Source organism: Scylla paramamosain, unplaced genomic scaffold, assembly GCF_035594125.1.
Source record: "Scylla paramamosain isolate STU-SP2022 unplaced genomic scaffold, ASM3559412v1 Contig5, whole genome shotgun sequence".
In the NCBI taxonomy this organism is placed as follows: domain Eukaryota; kingdom Metazoa; phylum Arthropoda; class Malacostraca; order Decapoda; family Portunidae; genus Scylla; species Scylla paramamosain.
The window spans coordinates 1,800,001-1,807,500 of record NW_026973670.1 but is presented as its reverse complement, the minus strand read 5'-3'; the positions used below and the strand labels follow the sequence as shown (position 1 = coordinate 1,807,500).

The window sequence follows — 7,500 nt, the reverse complement described above, 5'->3', positions numbered from 1 at the left end:
CATCAGGTCCCCTCTTAACCTCTGCGTATCTAAACGACATAAATGTAACAGCTTCAACCTCGCCTCGTAAGGAACACTCCTCGTCCCCTGTATCCTTTTAGTCATTCTCCTCTGTACTGATTCTAATAGACCTATATCTTTCCTGTAATGTGGGGACCAGAACTGCACAGCGTAGTCTAGATGAGGTCTGACCAGCGCCAAGTATAACTTTAATATTACTTCTGGCCTTCTACTTTTAACACTCCTAAAAATTAATCCTAGTACCCCTATTTGCCCTGTTTCTGGCCTCTATGCATTGTTTCCCTAGACGGAGTTCAGAGCTAACTATAACTCCTAAATCTTTCTCGTACCCTGTACCTACCAGAGTTTGGTTGTTTGTTGTGTACCTAACCTAACCTAACTATAACTAGTAAATGTTTTTTGTACCCTGAACCTAACAGCATCATTGCTCGTTGTGCACCTAACCTAACCTAACCAAACCTAACAGAACTTAACCTAACCTAACCAAACCCTAACAGAACTTAACCTAACCTAACCAAACCTAACAGAACCTAACCTAACTTAACCTAACCTAACCTAACAGAACTTAACCTAACCTAATCTAACCAAACCTAACTTAACCAAACCTAACCTAACCTAACAGCTACAGAAAAAAGTCAGTGTTTTAAGTGAATTATGTAATGGTGTGCTTGTCAACCAGTAACACCCTTCAACAAGTGCACCAAGTCTTTGTGGTAAATTACTGCAACAAAACAAGATAAAAAAAATTGCAATAAATGAATCAATAGATAATAAATAGTGAAAAAAAAATGTTAAATTTATAGTTTAAGCTAATGTCCCCAATCTCTACCCACGGCCCACGGCGTTATTATTAATTTCCGACAAGTAGTGTAATCATTAGAAATGATGTGAATAGTGAGAACAAAATGAGGTAGGTTATTACCACGTAGTGTGTAATGGCTTAAACTATAATAAAACCGCGTTGTTTTAAAGACGTGCTAACAGCTGACTTACTGCCCACACACACACGCACACACATCAATAACAGCCACTAGTGTACGTGTGGGGTCCCTGGTTGGCTGGGTCGTCTGTCAGTGTTGCCAGTGGTGTATCTTCCTTGCAGTGTTACCAGGGAGGGCAAGGTTAGGTTAGGGGCACAAGGAGCAACGCCAGACGGGTCCACGAATGCCAGGGGACCCCACCTCTTCACTAGTGGCCAATAACGATAACAAGAATCACACACTAACAGACTGCAACATTCAAGCGCATTTAAATACACAAATACATGGATTGAAATACTTTTTTTTTTTTTAGCGGTTTAATGAAACACTTAGAGGCGCCGTGCAACACTGCTCAAGTAGTAAGTGTGTGCGTGCGTGTGTGTGTGTGATCAGGCAGCCAGAGCGAGCTAGAACTTCACACACACACACACACACACACTCTCTCTCTCTCTCTCTCTCTCTCTCTCTCTTACTTTTCAAATAGTCGTTGGCTTCATCCTTGAGCTCCTCCGCCTCCATTCTCGCTCTAATTAGAGAGAGAGAGGGGGAGAGGAACCACAGATAAGTGAACTAGCTCAAACATGGCCTCTCTTTTTTTCTCTCTCTCTCGATCTTGATCTTGATGGTACAGGTGGCACAGGATCACTCCTGAGCCAGGCCTTTGGATCGGCAACTCCTGTAGAAGGGGAAAAAAAAAGAGAAACGAACAGCATCCTCTATCCTAATTGTTCATACACCTGGCACGCCACATTCTCTCCAGAAACTCTTTCACCGCCTCAATCATCCTTTCATTCGCCTCTCTACACAGTCCCAGCAACAACACCATCCATTCCTTTCCTGTGTTCTCCACTCTTTCATTCCTATCATGCCCTAACTCAGTCAGTATCACTTGCATCATCTCATTCCTGTCTCTGGCATACTTCACACACTCCAGCACCACATGTTCCACCGTCTCATCCTCTCCCATGTCACACATCTGGCACACTTTGCTGCGGGACTCAGACCACCTGTAACTCCTTGCATTCACATCCATACACTGTGCCCTCGCTCGGAAGAGAAGATCACCGCCCAGGCTTCCATCATACCACCTTTCATACCTCGGGGCCTCTTTCTCCTTGTACCATTCCAGGGTCTTCTTTCTTTCCATCTCATTCTTCCATTCATTCAGTCCCACACATTTCACTTCTTTGTCTATCTCATTCTTCCATTTTCTCACATCCCATTCGGCTCCCACTCTGCCTCCTCTTGTTACCACCCATTCACGCTCATTTTGATTCCTACCAGCCATTCTTATCGCCCACACAACTTGCAATCCATTCCTGTCTGTCATTCTCATGCATCTCTTCCTCCATTTGCTTCCACTTTCATTCCACAGGTACACCTTCCTTGCTATTCTTGCATCATCCATTCTCTCAAGCCTAATCTTGTACCTAAGTGTGGCTTTTGTGAGTCTTTCTCTGAAGGTGCTCCATCCCATGTCACCTCTCAAGGCTTCAACTGCTGTGCACCTCGGTGCACTCAGTGCCATCCTTGCTACTCTATTCTGGCCCACTTCTAACTTATCAATTTCACTTTCATTCCATGCAATCACATCCATACCATACATTATGCATGGCACAGCCACACTCTTCCACACTTCTCTCAACACATCATACTTACTTGCTCTCATCCTTGCCGCGCTTCCCAGTCGACCTGCCCACTGGTTTACCATACTTATCTTTTCATTCTTTGCCTTTGCCCACCCACTGGGACTCATCCACATCCCTAAGTACTTGTATTCTTGCACCTGTCTCAACTCATTCTCTCCAAGTCTCCATACCACATTACTTTTCATCCTCTGACCTATTCACAATCATTACTTTGCTTTTCTCACTGCTAAACCTTACTCCAAAGTCTTTACCATAGCCATCCACTACATCCAACAAACTTTGAAGCTCATCTGCCGATTCACTCATAACAACTACATCATCTGCATAAAGGAGCACACATACTTTATCATTCCCCACACTTACCCCTACATTCATTCTTCTCATCCTGGCTGCTAGCTCCTCTGTATACAGGCTAAAAAGGGTTGGTGGACAATATACAGCCCTGCCTAACTCCTCTCTCACTCTTCACTCCAGTCTGTTTCTATGTCTCCTAGCCTGTATCTAGCTCTTGTGTCCACATACATACTTTGCACTACGTTAACTATCTTTGCACTCAATCCAATCTTTTCTAAGACTCTACCTAACATTTCTCTGTTCACTCTATCATAAGACTTTCTCTATATCCAAAAAAACCTAGGTACAATTTACCCCCATCCTTCTTTTTCTTCTCAATCATTTCATTCACCACAAATATATTGTCCTCAGCTCTCCTGTCCCTACGAAAACCATTCTGTTCTTCACCCAGCACTCCAGCTCTCTCAATCCATTTACACAGTCTCTCATTCAACACTGCACTGAAAACTTTACCTACTGTATTCACTAATGCAATTGGCCTGTAGTTCTTCAGCTCATTCTTACTCTTAAATCCTCCCTTATGCAACAGACACACTCGGCTCTCATTCCACTTTCTTGGCACTCTCTCTTCATCCCACACTCGGTTGAATAACTCAGTCATTCTGTCTATCACTACCTCCCCACCATTCTTGTAGAACTCATAGGGTATATCATCTGGACCTGCTGCCTTGCCATTCTTCTGCCTTCTCACACACCTCTCCACTTCATCCCTACTGATTCTTTCATCCAGTTCATCTGCATTCTTCCTTTCCAGTGTTACACATTCTTCTCTCACACTAAACATCTCACCTACCCCACCTACTTCTTCCCAGAACCCTTTGATTGCCTCCCCTGATTCCATCCTTCTCTGTTATAACTACACCCTCCACTTTTAGACTCTCCACACCAACACTGCCTGACATATTCTCACCTCTCATGAACTTGTACCATTCACGGCCACCTTCCATACCTTTCTCCCTTAAACGATTGAATCACGCTCCTTTCACTCTTCACTTTAGCATTCATTATCATTCGTCTCGTCAACCGCTGCTGCTTCACATACGCTGCCCATGCATTCAGATACTCATTCTCTGCCTCATCGCTTTCATGCCTCTTTTTCCTCAGCCATCTACACTGTCTACTCATTCTCTTTTCGCTCCTTCCTAGCCGCTCTGATTTCATCATTCCACCATGGTTTACATACATTCTTTCTTTCTACCTACCTCTCACAAACCCTATCTGGTTCTCAGCAGCACCCCCTCACGTCCCTCAACCAGTTTCTCATTCAGATGCTCCACGTCATGCACACTTTCATCGTCCCAGCTTCTCTCAGTCAGATCAACCTGAAAGTTCTCCCACCCTCATTCTGTCCTATGTTTACAATCTTGAATCTTGATCTTTGTTCGGTGTCTTTTGGGAGTTTTTGAAGTGTCTTTTTGTTTTTCATTTTTTTTTTTTTTTTTAATATACTTTTTGAATAGTGTTGATAGGAAAATGTGGGGAATTTAATGGGCTATCATGGTGAACTATTGGTTTTTGTTTCTTTGGCGGTAGTTATTTAGATATTCAGAAAAATGTTGAAAGTATCTGGGTGTCTTAGAATTTGATATGCTATATATATATTTTTTTTCAATTTTTCTCTTTATTAACTAACTTGTAATTGGTGATGGTGATAGTCAGAGATGAGGAATTTAATGGACTATCATGGTGTACTACTACATTTTGTTTTCGTCTGCTAGTTATTTAGATATTGTGAAAAATGTTGAAACTATTTAGGTGCCTCAAAATTAGAATTGCTGTATATTTTTTCATTTTTTTTTATCTAATTTGTAATTGATGATGGGCGATAGTCAGATAGGAACAATTTAATGGGACTATCATGGTGCACTATTAATTCTGCTTTTTTCAGTTATAGTTATTTAGAAATATATTACAGAAAAGTACAACAATTTTTCTTCCTCCTTCTCCTCCTCCTCCTCCTCCTCTTTTATCATCATCATCATCATGTTTCTCTTCTTCCTATTATAATTTCTACTACTACTGTGTGTGTGAGAATGTGTGTATAGTAATAATAATAACAATAATGATAATAATAACAATAATAATAATAATAATAATAATAATAAGAACAAGAAGAAGAAGAAGAAGAAAAGAATAAGACGATGATGATAATGAAAACACACATATATAAAAGACATACTAAATCCTCCTCTCTCTCTCTCTCTCTCTCTCTCTCTCTCTCTCTCTCCCTCTCTCTCTCTCTCTCTCTCTCTCTCTCTCTCTCTCTCTCTCTAATATAATAATAACCAGGAATAATGAAGTATAAGTTAGTGTCCCTTAAAAATACATACGTTTTCTCTAATTAAGTCACTTATTTAAAAAACATAAGGTCGAGCATCCTACAAATTTACTTAATAAAATGGACCATATTGACCTTACAAGTAAAAATTATAAATATAGCTCTTTCTCTGACTTCTCCCACTTAAACATAATAAGTAGTAGTATTAAACATCACAAAATAGTAGATTTAAATAGTATATACAAGAAAAACTATCAACAAACTCGTATAATAGTAATAAAACAGGAATAATGAAGTACAGACTAGTGTCCCTTAAAATACATACGTTTTCCTCTAATTACGTCACGCCTTTAAGAAACAAAGTCGAGAATCTTTCCAATTACAGTTACAAAATGAACCATATTGACATTACACGCATAACTACTATTACTACTCTTATTACTACAACTACTACTACTACTTACAGCCACTACTATCGCCGAAATAGTTGTACCACGTAACTTTCTCGGCTCATTGTTGACCGATAGTCCAGCACACGACAAGGGCGGCCTGATAGTCCAAGTAGTCACCACATACGAGTGACCATTCACTACTCCTGCTACTACTGACATGCTGGTGCTGGTGGTGGTGGTGGTGGTGGTGGTCGTTATTGATGCAAATCTGATGGAGAATAAAATGGTTAGGTTAATATTATTATTATTATTATTATTATTGTTATTATTATTATTATTATTATTATTGTTATTACTAGTAGTAGTATTAGTAGATAGTAGTAGTAGTAGTAGTAGTAGTAGTAGTACTAGTAGTAGTAGTAGTTAGGTTAGGAGGAGGAGAAGAGAGAGAGAGAGAGAGAGAGAGAGAGGAAAACAAGTGATTATCTCTCTCTCTCTCTCTCTCTCTCTCTCTCTCTCTCTCTCTCTCTCTCTCTCTCTTCTCCCCCCCCTTCCTCTCGCTTTATCTCTTTCTCTCCCTGTGCTTCCAGAATAAAAAAATAAGACATGATTTCCTTAGTTTAGTGTTGTCTGTGTTGTGCCCGAAAGCAGTGTTGTAGATTTTACTGCGCTGTGCCCGTAATCATTGAGTGACCGCCCTGTGCGTGTGTTGCCGCGTCAGGAAGGGAGTGTTGCGTCTCCAGGACGTCTCCTCCTGCACAAACACACACACGCACCGCCACTGGCCACTCGTTCAGCAGTCAGGCTCTCTGTAAGTGCCGCAGGAAGAGGCGTGCCTCACTCAAACTGAAGGAAGCCACGCTGAGAAAACACACTTGTATTTAGGTACAGCGAGTGTGTGTGTGTGTGTGTGTGTGTGTGTGTGTGTGTGTGTGTGTGTGTGTATGTGTGTGTGTGTGTGTGTGTGTGCATCTGTGTGTGTGTGTGTGTGTGTGTGTGTGTGTGTGTGTGTGTGTGTGTGTGTGTGTGTCTGTGTGTGTGTGTGTGTGTGTGTGTGTGTGTGTGTGTGTGTGTGTGTGTGTGTGTGTGTGTGTGTGTGTGTGTGTGTGTGTGTGTGTGTGTGTGTGTGTGTGTGTGTGTGTGTGAGGATGACAATGATGATAATGATGGTGATGATGATGATGGCGATGACAATGATGATGATGACAATGATAATGATGATGATCATCATCATCATCATCATCTTGATGATGGTGGTGGTGATGATGATGCTGACATTGAAAAAAAAGTAATATATTTTCTAAATTAAGATGTTATATCAACAACCCTCCTCTCTCTCTCTCTCTCTCTCTCTCTCTCTCTCTCTCTCTCTCTCTCTCTCTCTCTCTCTCCTTATCTGTGTGGACATCCGGCTAACCTTCGTTTTCTCATCTCACTACTCTTTCTACAAATCCATAAATATAATTCATGAATATAAATCCACAATATTATTATTAAACACTTCATGACAATGTGTGTGTGTGTGTGTGTGTGTGTGTGTGTGTGTGTGTGTGTGTGTGTGTGTGTGTGTGTGTGTGTGTGTGTGTGTGTGTGTGTGTGTGTGTGTGTTATAACAAGACAAGTGTCATTAAAAGTCACGTAATTCAGCGACAAGCATTGCACGACAACATTACTGCGGTGATTAAAAGTACTCCTGTAAAATGCTACGTGGCATCATACAAGCCAGGCAGGAGGGCAGCGAGGCCCAGCGACCTTGAAAGAAGATAATGATGATGATGATAGTGATGGTGACAATAAGGATCATGATGGTGATGATGATGATGGTG

The 7,500-nt window shown here is 41.2% G+C and overlaps 2 protein-coding genes across 19 annotated transcripts in view; one reads left to right on the top strand and one right to left on the bottom strand.

Moving 5' to 3' along the window:
* LOC135096624 (uncharacterized) overlaps nt 1-7,500 on the bottom strand; it is a 154,312-nt gene that overhangs the window by 10,805 nt on the left and 136,007 nt on the right. For all 18 annotated transcript variants that reach the window (XR_010264872.1, XR_010264871.1, XR_010264869.1 and 15 more), the window contains 2 exons: nt 5,747-5,942; nt 1,475-1,677 (listed from right to left, as the gene is read on the bottom strand). The gene's annotated coding sequence lies outside the window, so the exon portion shown is untranslated. The remainder of the gene's footprint in view (nt 1-1,474; nt 1,678-5,746; nt 5,943-7,500) is intronic.
* The window catches only part of LOC135096623 (uncharacterized), a 105,702-nt gene continuing 104,695 nt past the window's right edge, over nt 6,494-7,500 (top strand). The window contains exon 1 of the mRNA XM_063998250.1: nt 6,494-6,559. The gene's annotated coding sequence lies outside the window, so the exon portion shown is untranslated. The remainder of the gene's footprint in view (nt 6,560-7,500) is intronic.